Source organism: Triturus cristatus, chromosome 11 (genome assembly GCF_964204655.1).
Source record: "Triturus cristatus chromosome 11, aTriCri1.1, whole genome shotgun sequence".
In the NCBI taxonomy this organism is placed as follows: Eukaryota; Metazoa; Chordata; class Amphibia; order Caudata; family Salamandridae; genus Triturus; species Triturus cristatus.
In genome coordinates, this window is record NC_140594.1 from 1,141,088,250 (window position 1) to 1,141,103,093 (window position 14,844).

The 14,844-nt window shown below is 45.0% G+C and overlaps 4 non-coding genes across 4 annotated transcripts; all 4 read right to left on the reverse strand.

Moving 5' to 3' along the window:
• Positions 1-1,253: 1,253 nt before the first annotated feature.
• TRNAG-CCC (transfer RNA glycine (anticodon CCC)) lies at positions 1,254-1,325 on the reverse strand. The gene has a single exon. It is a non-coding gene; the product is annotated as a tRNA-Gly (tRNA).
• A 1,527-nt stretch (positions 1,326-2,852) lies between these two features.
• Positions 2,853-2,924, reverse strand: TRNAG-CCC (transfer RNA glycine (anticodon CCC)). Its single transcript has one exon. It is a non-coding gene; the product is annotated as a tRNA-Gly (tRNA).
• Positions 2,925-4,451: 1,527 nt separating this feature from the next.
• On the reverse strand, positions 4,452-4,523 carry TRNAG-CCC (transfer RNA glycine (anticodon CCC)). The gene has a single exon. It is a non-coding gene; the product is annotated as a tRNA-Gly (tRNA).
• A 6,313-nt stretch (positions 4,524-10,836) lies between these two features.
• TRNAG-CCC (transfer RNA glycine (anticodon CCC)) lies at positions 10,837-10,908 on the reverse strand. Its single transcript has one exon. It is a non-coding gene; the product is annotated as a tRNA-Gly (tRNA).
• Positions 10,909-14,844: the final 3,936 nt, after the last annotated feature.

A 14,844-nucleotide genomic window follows, 5' to 3' on the forward strand; every position in this document is an offset into this window, starting at 1 on the left:
CCATGAAATGCCCAGGAGAATGATAAGAGCAGAACGAAAAGGCAAGAATGACATTCAAAGCATGCCCAGAAAAACGTGTGACGGTCCCACCAGTCATTTATGCTTATAATTGGGTATCTTTACTTTCAAAGTATGGGGTTGATCCTTTGGCGATCACTCTGTTGTGTTTCAGCAGAGACAGATAGTTGAGAAGTCTTTTCTCACATAGCTAGCACAAGCCTGCGCTTTTCCTTGCTGGTAGCGTGGAAATGACAGATTGGTTCTCAGAAGAAAAAACAAGAAATATTATAGCAGAGGATGGTTTCGATCCATCGACCTCTGGGTTATGGGCCCAGCACGCTTCCGCTGCGCCACTCTGCTCCCTTGTAAAAGTGTTCTCTTTATGCAGAGGAGGAGCTTTCAGCGAAGTGGCGAGGGATTGGTGGGTCTCGCTCCTCATTTGCCTAAGCATGCTGCAATGTATGCTGGGTGCAGAAAATCTTCATCTTCTCGTCTCACAGTCAGTCATAACTGAAAGTGCAGACCCTCTTGGGAACTAGCAGTTTCAGGCCTTTACCAACATAGCAGCTCTCTAACCCTCTCCTCTCTCTTTGATCCTAGCGCTAGCATGCTCAGGATTTGATTTTAACTGGGAGCCAGAGATCTACCCGGTGAGGGCGAGGCTTTTGAGCGTTTGGGAGCGTTCGGGACGTGAGGACGTTGGAGAGGAAATGTTGCCATCTTGAAATATCCAACCTTCCTGCTGTCATGAGAGGCTCTTTCCATGGACATCTGCCTCTTGGAGTCCTCTCAACTTGCTCTCTGATATAACATTTTGTGAGCTGCAGTTACATCCGATGGCTACAAGGTGGCGCTGCATTCAGGTGAGAGAACAAGTGTGCACAAAATCGTTGGGGACTTTTGCCAGATTCATCGGTGGATCTTGCCTACTTTTATTCACATGCTAGATATTGCCTAGAAATGCTTTTTAATATAGAGATGCTACAGTTAGAATGTCTAGTCGGGGTTCAGCCCTTTCATTGTCTACCGCCCGCAACATATTTATTACCAGCACATGTGAGTGGTGACTCTGCTTTTTGGAAAATAGCATCTAATAGGACAATGAATGTAGCAGATGGGGCGATCGAGATGCCTGCCTAAGTATTTCATTTTTTTTTAAATTTAACGTCTGATTAATCTGTTCATGATATTTCCGTTTTGTGACATGTTGCATTAAAACAAATCCTGCTTGGAGAACATATACAAATTTGCACTGCATTGGCCGGGAATCGAACCCGGGTCAACTGCTTGGGAAGCAGCTATGCTCACCACTATACCACCAACGCCCTATGATGTGGTTGCTCTCGGTTCTAAAGAATACAATCCCGAGTTCAATGACTATCTTGCACCAGTTTCAATGGTGCATTTGGTTTAGATACCAACATGAAAAGCAGTAGAAAGTTTCTTGTAGAGGGTAAGGAACTGGGGATTGAAACCAAGGCCAAATCTGTGCAGAAGAGAAGAAATGGAAAGCAGTAGTACAAATAGTGGAAATGAACATATTTAGGCAGCATTGGAAGCAAAGCAGCGAAGAGAAAGAGAGTGCCTTCCATGAAATGCCCAGGAGAATGATAAGAGCAGAACGAAAAGGCAAGAATGACATTCAAAGCATGCCCAGAAAAACGTGTGACGGTCCCACCAGTCATTTATGCTTATAATTGGGTATCTTTACTTTCAAAGTATGGGGTTGATCCTTTGGCGATCACTCTCTTGTATTTCAGCAGAGACAGATAGTTGAGAAGTCTTTTCTCACATAGCTAGCACAAGCCTGCGCTTTTCCTTGCTGGTAGCGTGGAAATGACAGATTGGTTCTCAGAAGAAAAAACAAGAAATAATATAGCAGAGGATGGTTTCGATCCATCGACCTCTGGGTTATGGGCCCAGCACGCTTCCGCTGCGCCACTCTGCTCCCTTGTAAAAGTGTTCTCTTTATGCAGAGGAGGAGCTTTCAGCGAAGTGGCGAGGGATTGGTGGGTCTCGCTCCTCATTTGCCTAAGCATGCTGCAATGTATGCTGGGTGCAGAAAATCTTCATCTTCTCGTCTCACAGTCAGTCATAACTGAAAGTGCAGACCCTCTTGGGAACTAGCAGTTTCAGGCCTTTACCAAGATAGCAGCTCTCTAACCCTCTCCTCTCTCTTTGATCCTAGCGCTAGCATGCTCAGGATTTGATTTTAACTGGGAGCCAGAGATCTACCCGGTGAGGGCTTGCCCGGTGTGAGGCTTTTGAGCGTTTGGGAGCGTTCGGGACGTGAGGACATTGGACAGGAAATGTTGCCATCTTGAAATATCCAACCTTCCTGCTGTCGTGAGAGGCTCTTTCCATGGACATCTGCCTCTTGGAGTCCTCTCAACTTGCTCTCTGATATAACATTTTGTGAGCTGCAGTTACATCCGATGGCTACAAGGTGGCGCTGCATTCAGGTGAGAGAACAAGTGTGCACAAAATCGTTGGGGACTTTTGCCAGATTCATCGGTGGATCTTGCCTACTTTTATTCACATGCTAGATATTGCCTAGAAATGCTTTTTAATATAGAGATGCTAGAGTTAGAATGTCTGGTCGGGGTTCAGCCCTTTCATTGTCTACAGCCCGCAACATATTTATTACCAGCACATGTGAGTGGTGACTCTGCTTTTTGGAAAATAGCATCTAATAGGACAATGAATGTCGCAGATGGGGCGATCGAGATGCCTGCCTAAGTATTTCATTTTTTTTTTAATTTAACGTCTGATTAATCTGTTCATGATATTTCCGTTTTGTGACATGTTACATTAAAACAAATCCTGCTTGTAGAACATATAAAAATTTGCACTGCATTGGCCGGGAATCGAACCCGGGTCAACTGCTTGGGAAGCAGCTATGCTCACCACTATACCACCAACGCCCTATGATGTGGGTGCTCTCGGTTCTAAAGATTACAACCCCGAGTTCAATGACTATCTTGCACCAGTTTCAATGGTGCATTTGGTTTAGATACCAACATGAAAAGCAGTAGAAAGTTTCTTGTAGAGGGTAAGGAACTGGGGATTGAAACCAAGGCCAAATCTGTGCAGAAGAGAAGAAATGGAAAGCAGTAGTACAAATAGTGGAAATGAACATATTTAGGCAGCATTGGAAGCAAAGCAGCGAAGAGAAAGAGAGTGCCTTCCATGAAATGCCCAGGAGAATGATAAGAGCAGAACGAAAAGGCAAGAATGACATTCAAAGCATGCCCAGAAAAACGTGTGACGGTCCCACCAGTCATTTATGCTTATAATTGGGTATCTTTACTTTCAAAGTATGGGGTTGATCCTTTGGCGATCACTCTCTTGTATTTCAGCAGAGACAGATAGTTGAGAAGTCTTTTCTCACATAGCTAGCACAAGCCTGCGCTTTTCCTTGCTGGTAGCGTGGAAATGACAGATTGGTCCTCAGAAGAAAAAACAAGAAATATTATAGCAGAGGATGGTTTCGATCCATCGACCTCTGGGTTATGGGCCCAGCACGCTTCCGCTGCGCCACTCTGCTCCCTTGTAAAAGTGTTCTCTTTATGCAGAGGAGGAGCTTTCAGCGAAGTGGCGAGGGATTGGTGGGTCTCGCTCCTCATTTGCCTAAGCATGCTGCAATGTATGCTGGGTGCAGAAAATCTTCATCTTCTCGTCTCACAGTTAGTCATAACTGAAAGTGCAGACCCTCTTGGGAACTAGCAGTTTCAGGCCTTTACCAAGATAGCAGCTCTCTAACCCTCTCCTCTCTCTTTGATCCTAGCGCTAGCATGCTCAGGATTTGATTTTAACTGGGAGCCAGAGATCTACCCGGTGAGGGCTTGCCCGGTGTGAGGCTTTTGAGCGTTTGGGAGCGTTCGGGACGTGAGGACATTGGACAGGAAATGTTGCCATCTTGAAATATCCAACCTTCCTGCTGTCGTGAGAGGCTCTTTCCATGGACATCTGCCTCTTGGAGTCCTCTCAACTTGCTCTCTGATATAACATTTTGTGAGCTGCAGTTACATCCGATGGCTACAAGGTGGCGCTGCATTCAGGTGAGAGAACAAGTGTGCACAAAATCGTTGGGGACTTTTGCCAGATTCATCGGTGGATCTTGCCTACTTTTATTCACATGCTAGATATTGCCTAGAAATGCTTTTTAATATAGAGATGCTAGAGTTAGAATGTCTGGTCGGGGTTCAGCCCTTTCATTGTCTACCGCCCGCAACATATTTATTACCAGCACATGTGAGTGGTGACTCTGCTTTTTGGAAAATAGCATCTAATAGGACAATGAATGTAGCAGATGGGGCGATCGAGATGCCTGCCTAAGTATTTCATTTTTTTTTTAATTTAACGTCTGATTAATCTGTTCATGATATTTCCGTTTTGTGACATGTTGCATTAAAACAAATCCTGCTTGGAGAACATATAAAAATTTGCACTGCATTGGCCGGGAATCGAACCCGGGTCAACTGCTGGGGAAGCAGCTATGCTCACCACTATACCACCAACGCCCTATGATGTGGGTGCTCTCGGTTCTAAAGATTACAACCCCGAGTTCAATGACTTTCTTGCACCAGTTTCAATGGTGCATTTGGTTTAGATACCAACATGAAAAGCAGTAGAAAGTTTCTTGTAGAGGGTAAGGAACTGGGGATTGAAACCAAGGCCAAATCTGTGCAGACGAGAAGAAATGGAAAGCAGTAGTACAAATAGTGGAAATGAACATATTTAGGCAGCATTGGAAGCAAAGCAGCGAAGAGAAAGAGAGTGCCTTCCATTAAATGCCCAGGAGAATGATAAGAGCAGAACGAAAAGGCAAGAATGACATTCAAAGCATGCCCAGAAAAACGTGTGACGGTCCCACCAGTCATTTATGCTTATAATTGGGTATCTTTACTTTCAAAGTATGGGGTTGATCCTTTGGCGATCACTCTGTTGTGTTTCAGCAGAGACAGATAGTTGAGAAGTCTTTTCTCACATAGCTAGCACAAGCCTGCGCTTTTCCTTGCTGGTAGCGTGGAAATGACAGATTGGTTCTCAGAAGAAAAAACAAGAAATATTATAGCAGAGGATGGTTTCGATCCATCGACCTCTGGGTTATGGGCCCAGCACGCTTCCGCTGCGCCACTGTGCTCCCTTGTAAAAGTGTTCTCTTTATGCAGAGGAGGAGCTTTCAGCGAAGTGGCGAGGGATTGGTGGGTCTCGCTCCTCATTTGCCTAAGCATGCTGCAATGTATGCTGGGTGCAGAAAATCTTCATCTTCTCGTCTCACAGTCAGTCATAACTGAAAGTGCAGACCCTCTTGGGAACTAGCAGTTTCAGGCCTTTACCAAGATAGCAGCTCTCTAACCCTCTCCTCTCTCTTTGATCCTAGCGCTAGCATGCTCAGGATTTGATTTTAACTGGGAGCCAGAGATCTACCCGGTGAGGGCGAGGCTTTTGAGCGTTTGGGAGCGTTCGGGACGTGAGGACATTGGACAGGAAATGTTGCCATCTTGAAATATCCAACCTTCCTGCTGTCGTGAGAGGCTCTTTCCATGGACATCTGCCTCTTGGAGTCCTCTCAACTTGCTCTCTGATATAACATTTTGTGAGCTGCAGTTACATCCGATGGCTACAAGGTGGCGCTGCATTCAGGTGAGAGAACAAGTGTGCACAAAATCGTTGGGGACTTTTGCCAGATTCATCGGTGGATCTTGCCTACTTTTATTCACATGCTAGATATTGCCTAGAAATGCTTTTTAATATAGAGATGCTAGAGTTAGAATGTCTGGTCGGGGTTCAGCCCTTTCATTGTCTACCGCCCGCAACATATTTATTACCAGCACATGTGAGTGGTGACTCTGCTTTTTGGAAAATAGCATCTAATAGGACAATTAATGTAGCAGATGGGGCGATCGAGATGCCTGCCTAAGTATTTCATTTTTTTTTTAATTTAACGTCTGATTAATCTGTTCATGATATTTCCGTTTTGTGACATGTTGCATTAAAACAAATCCTGCTTGGAGAACATGTAAAAATTTGCACTGCATTGGCCGGGAATTGAACCCGCGTCAACTGCTTGGGAAGCAGCTATGCTCACCACTATACCACCAACGCCCTATGATGTGGTTGCTCTCGGTTCTAAAGATTACAACCCCGAGTTCAATGACTATCTTGCACCAGTTTCAATGGTGCATTTGGTTTAGATACCAACATGAAAAGCAGTAGAAAGTTTCTTGTAGAGGGTAAGGAACTGGGGATTGAAACCAAGGCCAAATCTGTGCAGAAGAGAAGAAATGGAAAGCAGTAGTACAAATAGTGGAAATGAACATATTTAGGCAGCATTGGAAGCAAAGCAGCGAAGAGAAAGAGAGTGCCTTCCATGAAATGCCCAGGAGAATGATAAGAGCAGAACGAAAAGGCAAGAATGACATTCAAAGCATGCCCAGAAAAACGTGTGACGGTCCCACCAGTCATTTATGCTTATAATTGGGTATCTTTACTTTCAAAGTATGGGGTTGATCCTTTGGCGATCACTCTCTTGTATTTCAGCAGAGACAGATAGTTGAGAAGTCTTTTCTCACATAGCTAGCACAAGCCTGCGCTTTTCCTTGCTGGTAGCGTGGAAATGACAGATTGGTCCTCAGAAGAAAAAACAAGAAATATAATAGCAGAGGATGGTTTCGATCCATCGACCTCTGGGTTATGGGCCCAGCACGCTTCCGCTGCGCCACTCTGCTCCCTTGTAAAAGTGTTCTCTTTATGCAGAGGAGGAGCTTTCAGCGAAGTGGCGAGGGATTGGTGGGTCTCGCTCCTCATTTGCCTAAGCATGCTGCAATGTATGCTGGGTGCAGAAAATCTTCATCTTCTCGTCTCACAGTCAGTCATAACTGAAAGTGCAGACCCTCTTGGGAACTAGCAGTTTCAGGCCTTTACCAAGATAGCAGCTCTCTAACCCTCTCCTCTCTCTTTGATCCTAGCGCTAGCATGCTCAGGATTTGATTTTAACTGGGAGCCAGAGATCTACCCGGTGAGGGCTTGCCCGGTGTGAGGCTTTTGAGCGTTTGGGAGCGTTCGGGACGTGAGGACGTTGGACAGGAAATGTTGCCATCTTGAAATATCCAACCTTCCTGCTGTCGTGAGAGGCTCTTTCCATGGACATCTGCCTCTTGGAGTCCTCTCAACTTGCTCTCTGATATAACATTTTGTGAGCTGCAGTTACATCCGATGGCTACAAGGTGGCGCTGCATTCAGGTGAGAGAACAAGTGTGCACAAAATCGTTGGGGACTTTTGCAAGATTCATCGGTGGATCTTGCCTACTTTTATTCACATGCTAGATATTGCCTAGAAATGCTTTTTAATATAGAGATGCTAGAGTTAGAATGTCTGGTCGGGGTTCAGCCCTTTCATTGTCTACCGCCCGCAACATATTTATTACCAGCACATGTGAGTGGTGACTCTGCTTTTTGGAAAATAGCATCTAATAGGACAATGAATGTCGCAGATGGGGCGATCGAGATGCCTGCCTAAGTATTTCATTTTTTTTTAAATTTAACGTCTGATTAATCTGTTCATGATATTTCCGTTTTGTGACATGTTGCATTAAAACAAATCCTGCTTGGAGAACATATAAAAATTTGCACTGCATTGGCTGGGAATCGAACCCGGGTCAACTGCTTGGGAAGCAGCTATGCTCACCACTATACCACCAACGCCCTATGATGTGGGTGCTCTCGGTTCTAAAGATTACAACCCCGAGTTCAATGACTATCTTGCACCAGTTTCAATGGTGCATTTGGTTTAGATACCAACATGAAAAGCAGTAGAAAGTTTCTTGTAGAGGGTAAGGAACTGGGGATTGAAACCAAGGCCAAATCTGTGCAGAAGAGAAGAAATGGAAAGCAGTAGTACAAATAGAGGAAATGAACATATTTAGGCAGCATTGGAAGCAAAGCAGCGAAGAGAAAGAGAGTGCCTTCCATGAAATGCCCAGGAGAATGATAAGAGCAGAACGAAAAGGCGAGAATGACATTCAAAGCATGCCCAGAAAAACGTGTGACGGTCCCACCAGTCATTTATGCTTATAATTGGGTATCTTTACTTTCAAAGTATGGGGTTGATCCTTTGGCGATCACTCTCTTCTATTTCAGCAGAGACAGATAGTTGAGAAGTCTTTTCTCACATAGCTAGCACAAGCCTGCGCTTTTCCTTGCTGGTAGCGTGGAAATGACAGATTGGTCCTCAGAAGAAAAAACAAGAAATATAATAGCAGAGGATGGTTTCGATCCATCGATCTCTGGGTTATGGGCCCAGCACGCTTCCGCTGCGCCACTCTGCTCCCTTGTAAAAGTGTTCTCTTTATGCAGAGGAGGAGCTTTCAGCGAAGTGGCGAGGGATTGGTGGGTCTCGCTCCTCATTTGCCTAAGCATGCTGCAATGTATGCTGGGTGCAGAAAATCTTCATCTTCTCGTCTCACAGTCAGTCATAACTGAAAGTGCAGACCCTCTTGGGAACTAGCAGTTTCAGGCCTTTACCAAGATAGCAGCTCTCTAACCCTCTCCTCTCTCTTTGATCCTAGCGCTAGCATGCTCAGGATTTGATTTTAACTGGGAGCCAGAGATCTACCCGGTGAGGGCTTGCCCGGTGTGAGGCTTTTGAGCGTTTGGGAGCGTTCGGGACGTGAGGACGTTGGACAGGAAATGTTGCCATCTTGAAATATCCAACCTTCCTGCTGTCGTGAGAGGCTCTTTCCATGGACATCTGCCTCTTGGAGTCCTCTCAACTTGCTCTCTGATATAACATTTTGTGAGCTGCAGTTACATCCGATGGCTACAAGATGGCGCTGCATTCAGGTGAGAGAACAAGTGTGCACAAAATCGTTGGGGACTTTTGCCAGATTCATCGGTGGATCTTGCCTACTTTTATTCACATGCTAGATATTGCCTAGAAATGCTTTTTAATATAGAGATGCTAGAGTTAGAATGTCTGGTCGGGGTTCAGCCCTTTCATTGTCTACCGCCCGCAACATATTTATTACCAGCACATGTGAGTGGTGACTCTGCTTTTTGGAAAATAGCATCTAATAGGACAATGAATGTAGCAGATGGGGCGATCGAGATGCCTGCCTAAGTATTTCATTTTTTTTTAAATTTAACGTCTGATTAATCTGTTCATGATATTTCCATTTTGTGACATGTTGCATTAAAACAAATCCTGCTTGGAGAACATATAAAAATTTGCACTGCATTGGCAGGGAATCGAACCCGGGTCAACTGCTTGGGAAGCAGCTATGCTCACCACTATACCACCAACGCCCTATGATGTGGGTGCTCTCGGTTCTAAAGATTACAACCCCGAGTTCAATGACTATCTTGCACCAGTTTCAATGGTGCATTTGGTTTAGATACCAACATGAAAAGCAGTAGAAAGTTTCTTGTAGAGGGTAAGGAACTGGGGATTGAAACCAAGGCCAAATCTGTGCAGAAGAGAAGAAATGGAAAGCAGTAGTACAAATAGTGGAAATGAACATATTTAGGCAGCTTTGGAAGCAAAGCAGCGAAGAGAAAGAGAGTGCCTTCCATGAAATGCCCAGGAGAATGATAAGAGCAGAACGAAAAGGCAAGAATGACATTCAAAGCATGCCCAGAAAAACGTGTGACGGTCCCACCAGTCATTTATGCTTATAATTGGGTATCTTTACTTTCAAAGTATGGGGTTGATCCTTTGGCGATCACTCTCTTGTATTTCAGCAGAGACAGATAGTTGAGAAGTCTTTTCTCACATAGCTAGCACAAGCCTGCGCTTTTCCTTGCTGGTAGCGTGGAAATGACGGATTGGTCCTCAGAAGAAAAAACAAGAAATATTATAGCAGAGGATGGTTTCGATCCATCGACCTCTGGGTTATGGGCCCAGCACGCTTCCGCTGCGCCACTCTGCTCCCTTGTAAAAGTGTTCTCTTTATGCAGAGGAGGAGCTTTCAGCGAAGTGGCGAGGGATTGGTGGGTCTCGCTCCTCATTTGCCTAAGCATGCTGCAATGTATGCTGGGTGCAGAAAATCTTCATCTTCTCGTCTCACAGTTAGTCATAACTGAAAGTGCAGACCCTCTTGGGAACTAGCAGTTTCAGGCCTTTACCAAGATAGCAGCTCTCTAACCCTCTCCTCTCTCTTTGATCCTAGCGCTAGCATGCTCAGGATTTGATTTTAACTGGGAGCCAGAGATCTACCCGGTGAGGGCTTGCCCGGTGTGAGGCTTTTGAGCGTTTGGGAGCGTTCGGGACGTGAGGACATTGGACAGGAAATGTTGCCATCTTGAAATATCCAACCTTCCTGCTGTCGTGAGAGGCTCTTTCCATGGACATCTGCCTCTTGGAGTCCTCTCAATTTGCTCTCTGATATAACATTTTGTGAGCTGCAGTTACATCCGATGGCTACAAGGTGGCGCTGCATTCAGGTGAGAGAACAAGTGTGCACAAAATCGTTGGGGACTTTTGCCAGATTCATCGGTGGATCTTGCCTACTTTTATTCACATGCTAGATATTGCCTAGAAATGCTTTTTAATATAGAGATGCTAAAGTTAGAATGTCTAGTCGGGGTTCAGCCCTTTCATTGTCTACCGCCCGCAACATATTTATTACCAGCACATGTGAGTGGTGACTCTGCTTTTTGGAAAATAGCATCTAATAGGACAATGAATGTAGCAGATGGGGCGATCGAGATGCCTGCCTAAGTATTTCATTTTTTTTTTAATTTAACGTCTGATTAATCTGTTCATGATATTTCCGTTTTGTGACATGTTGCATTAAAACAAATCCTGCTTGGAGAACATATAAAAATTTGCACTGCATTGGCCGGGAATCGAACCCGGGTCAACTGCTTGGGAAGCAGCTATGCTCACCACTATACCACCAACGCCCTATGATGTGGTTGCTCTCGGTTCTAAAGATTACAACCCCGAGTTCAATGACTATCTTGCACCAGTTTCAATGGTGCATTTGGTTTAGATACCAACATGAAAAGCAGTAGAAAGTTTCTTGTAGAGGGTAAGGAACTGGGGATTGAAACCAAGGCCAAATCTGTGCAGAAGAGAAGAAATGGAAAGCAGTAGTACAAATAGTGGAAATGAACATATTTAGGCAGCATTGGAAGCAAAGCAGCGAAGAGAAAGAGAGTGCCTTCCATGAAATGCCCAGGAGAATGATAAGAGCAGAACGAAAAGGCAAGAATGACATTCAAAGCATGCCCAGAAAAACGTGTGACGGTCCCACCAGTCATTTATGCTTATAATTGGGTATCTTTACTTTCAAAGTATGGGGTTGATCCTTTGGCGATCACTCTCTTGTATTTCAGCAGAGACAGATAGTTGAGAAGTCTTTTCTCACATAGCTAGCACAAGCCTGCGCTTTTCCTTGCTGGTAGCGTGGAAATGACAGATTGGTCCTCAGAAGAAAAAACAAGAAATATAATAGCAGAGGATGGTTTCGATCCATCGACCTCTGGGTTATGGGCCCAGCACGCTTCCGCTGCGCCACTCTGCTCCCTTGTAAAAGTGTTCTCTTTATGCAGAGGAGGAGCTTTCAGCGAAGTGGCGAGGGATTGGTGGGTCTCGCTCCTCATTTGCCTAAGCATGCTGCAATGTATGCTGGGTGCAGAAAATCTTCATCTTCTCGTCTCACAGTCAGTCATAACTGAAAGTGCAGACCCTCTTGGGAACTAGCAGTTTCAGGCCTTTACCAAGATAGCAGCTCTCTAACCCTCTCCTCTCTCTTTGATCCTAGCGCTAGCATGCTCAGGATTTGATTTTAACTGGGAGCCAGAGATCTACCCGGTGAGGGCTTGCCCGGTGTGAGGCTTTTGAGCGTTTGGGAGCGTTCGGGACGTGAGGACGTTGGACAGGAAATGTTGCCATCTTGAAATATCCAACCTTCCTGCTGTCGTGAGAGGCTCTTTCCATGGACATCTGCCTCTTGGAGTCCTCTCAACTTGCTCTCTGATATAACATTTTGTGAGCTGCAGTTACATCCGATGGCTACAAGGTGGCGCTGCATTCAGGTGAGAGAACAAGTGTGCACAAAATCGTTGGGGACTTTTGCAAGATTCATCGGTGGATCTTGCCTACTTTTATTCACATGCTAGATATTGCCTAGAAATGCTTTTTAATATAGAGATGCTAGAGTTAGAATGTCTGGTCGGGGTTCAGCCCTTTCATTGTCTACCGCCCGCAACATATTTATTACCAGCACATGTGAGTGGTGACTCTGCTTTTTGGAAAATAGCATCTAATAGGACAATGAATGTCGCAGATGGGGCGATCGAGATGCCTGCCTAAGTATTTCATTTTTTTTTAAATTTAACGTCTGATTAATCTGTTCATGATATTTCCGTTTTGTGACATGTTGCATTAAAACAAATCCTGCTTGGAGAACATATAAAAATTTGCACTGCATTGGCTGGGAATCGAACCCGGGTCAACTGCTTGGGAAGCAGCTATGCTCACCACTATACCACCAACGCCCTATGATGTGGGTGCTCTCGGTTCTAAAGATTACAACCCCGAGTTCAATGACTATCTTGCACCAGTTTCAATGGTGCATTTGGTTTAGATACCAACATGAAAAGCAGTAGAACGTTTCTTGTAGAGGGTAAGGAACTGGGGATTGAAACCAAGGCCAAATCTGTGCAGAAGAGAAGAAATGGAAAGCAGTAGTACAAATAGTGGAAATGAACATATTTAGGCAGCATTGGAAGCAAAGCAGCGAAGAGAAAGAGAGTGCCTTCCATGAAATGCCCAGGAGAATGATAAGAGCAGAACGAAAAGGCGAGAATGACATTCAAAGCATGCCCAGAAAAACGTGTGACGGTCCCACCAGTCATTTATGCTTATAATTGGGTATCTTTACTTTCAAAGTATGGGGTTGATCCTTTGGCGATCACTCTCTTCTATTTCAGCAGAGACAGATAGTTGAGAAGTCTTTTCTCACATAGCTAGCACAAGCCTGCGCTTTTCCTTGCTGGTAGCGTGGAAATGACAGATTGGTCCTCAGAAGAAAAAACAAGAAATATAATAGCAGAGGATGGTTTCGATCCATCGATCTCTGGGTTATGGGCCCAGCACGCTTCCGCTGCGCCACTCTGCTCCCTTGTAAAAGTGTTCTCTTTATGCAGAGGAGGAGCTTTCAGCGAAGTGGCGAGGGATTGGTGGGTCTCGCTCCTCATTTGCCTAAGCATGCTGCAATGTATGCTGGGTGCAGAAAATCTTCATCTTCTCGTCTCACAGTCAGTCATAACTGAAAGTGCAGACCCTCTTGGGAACTAGCAGTTTCAGGCCTTTACCAAGATAGCAGCTCTCTAACCCTCTCCTCTCTCTTTGATCGTAGCGCTAGCATGCTCAGGATTTGATTTTAACTGGGAGCCAGAGATCTACCCGGTGAGGGCTTGCCCGGTGTGAGGCTTTTGAGCGTTTGGGAGCGTTCGGGACGTGAGGACGTTGGACAGGAAATGTTGCCATCTTGAAATATCCAACCTTCCTGCTGTCGTGAGAGGCTCTTTCCATGGACATCTGCCTCTTGGAGTCCTCTCAACTTGCTCTCTGATATAACATTTTGTGAGCTGCAGTTACATCCGATGGCTACAAGATGGCGCTGCATTCAGGTGAGAGAACAAGTGTGCACAAAATCGTTGGGGACTTTTGCCAGATTCATCGGTGGATCTTGCCTACTTTTATTCACATGCTAGATATTGCCTAGAAATGCTTTTTAATATAGAGATGCTAGAGTTAGAATGTCTGGTCGGGGTTCAGCCCTTTCATTGTCTACCGCCCGCAACATATTTATTACCAGCACATGTGAGTGGTGACTCTGCTTTTTGGAAAATAGCATCTAATAGGACAATGAATGTCGCAGATGGGGCGATCGAGATGCCTGCCTAAGTATTTCATTTTTTTTTAAATTTAACGTCTGATTAATCTGTTCATGATATTTCCGTTTTGTGACATGTTGCATTAAAACAAATCCTGCTTGGAGAACATATAAAAATTTGCACTGCATTGGCTGGGAATCGAACCCGGGTCAACTGCTTGGGAAGCAGCTATGCTCACCACTATACCACCAACGCCCTATGATGTGGGTGCTCTCGGTTCTAAAGATTACAACCCCGAGTTCAATGACTATCTTGCACCAGTTTCAATGGTGCATTTGGTTTAGATACCAACATGAAAAGCAGTAGAAAGTTTCTTGTAGAGGGTAAGGAACTGGGGATTGAAACCAAGGCCAAATCTGTGCAGAAGAGAAGAAATGGAAAGCAGTAGTACAAATAGTGGAAATGAACATATTTAGGCAGCATTGGAAGCAAAGCAGCGAAGAGAAAGAGAGTGCCTTCCATGAAATGCCCAGGAGAATGATAAGAGCAGAACGAAAAGGCGAGAATGACATTCAAAGCATGCCCAGAAAAACGTGTGACGGTCCCACCAGTCATTTATGCTTATAATTGGGTATCTTTACTTTCAAAGTATGGGGTTGATCCTTTGGCGATCACTCTCTTCTATTTCAGCAGAGACAGATAGTTGAGAAGTCTTTTCTCACATAGCTAGCACAAGCCTGCGCTTTTCCTTGCTGGTAGCGTGGAAATGACAGATTGGTCCTCAGAAGAAAAAACAAGAAATATAATAGCAGAGGATGGTTTCGATCCATCGATCTCTGGGTTATGGGCCCAGCACGCTTCCGCTGCGCCACTCTGCTCCCTTGTAAAAGTGTTCTCTTTATGCAGAGGAGGAGCTTTCAGCGAAGTGGCGAGGGATTGGTGGGTCTCGCTCCTCATTTGCCTAAGCATGCTGCAATGTATGCTGGGTGCAGA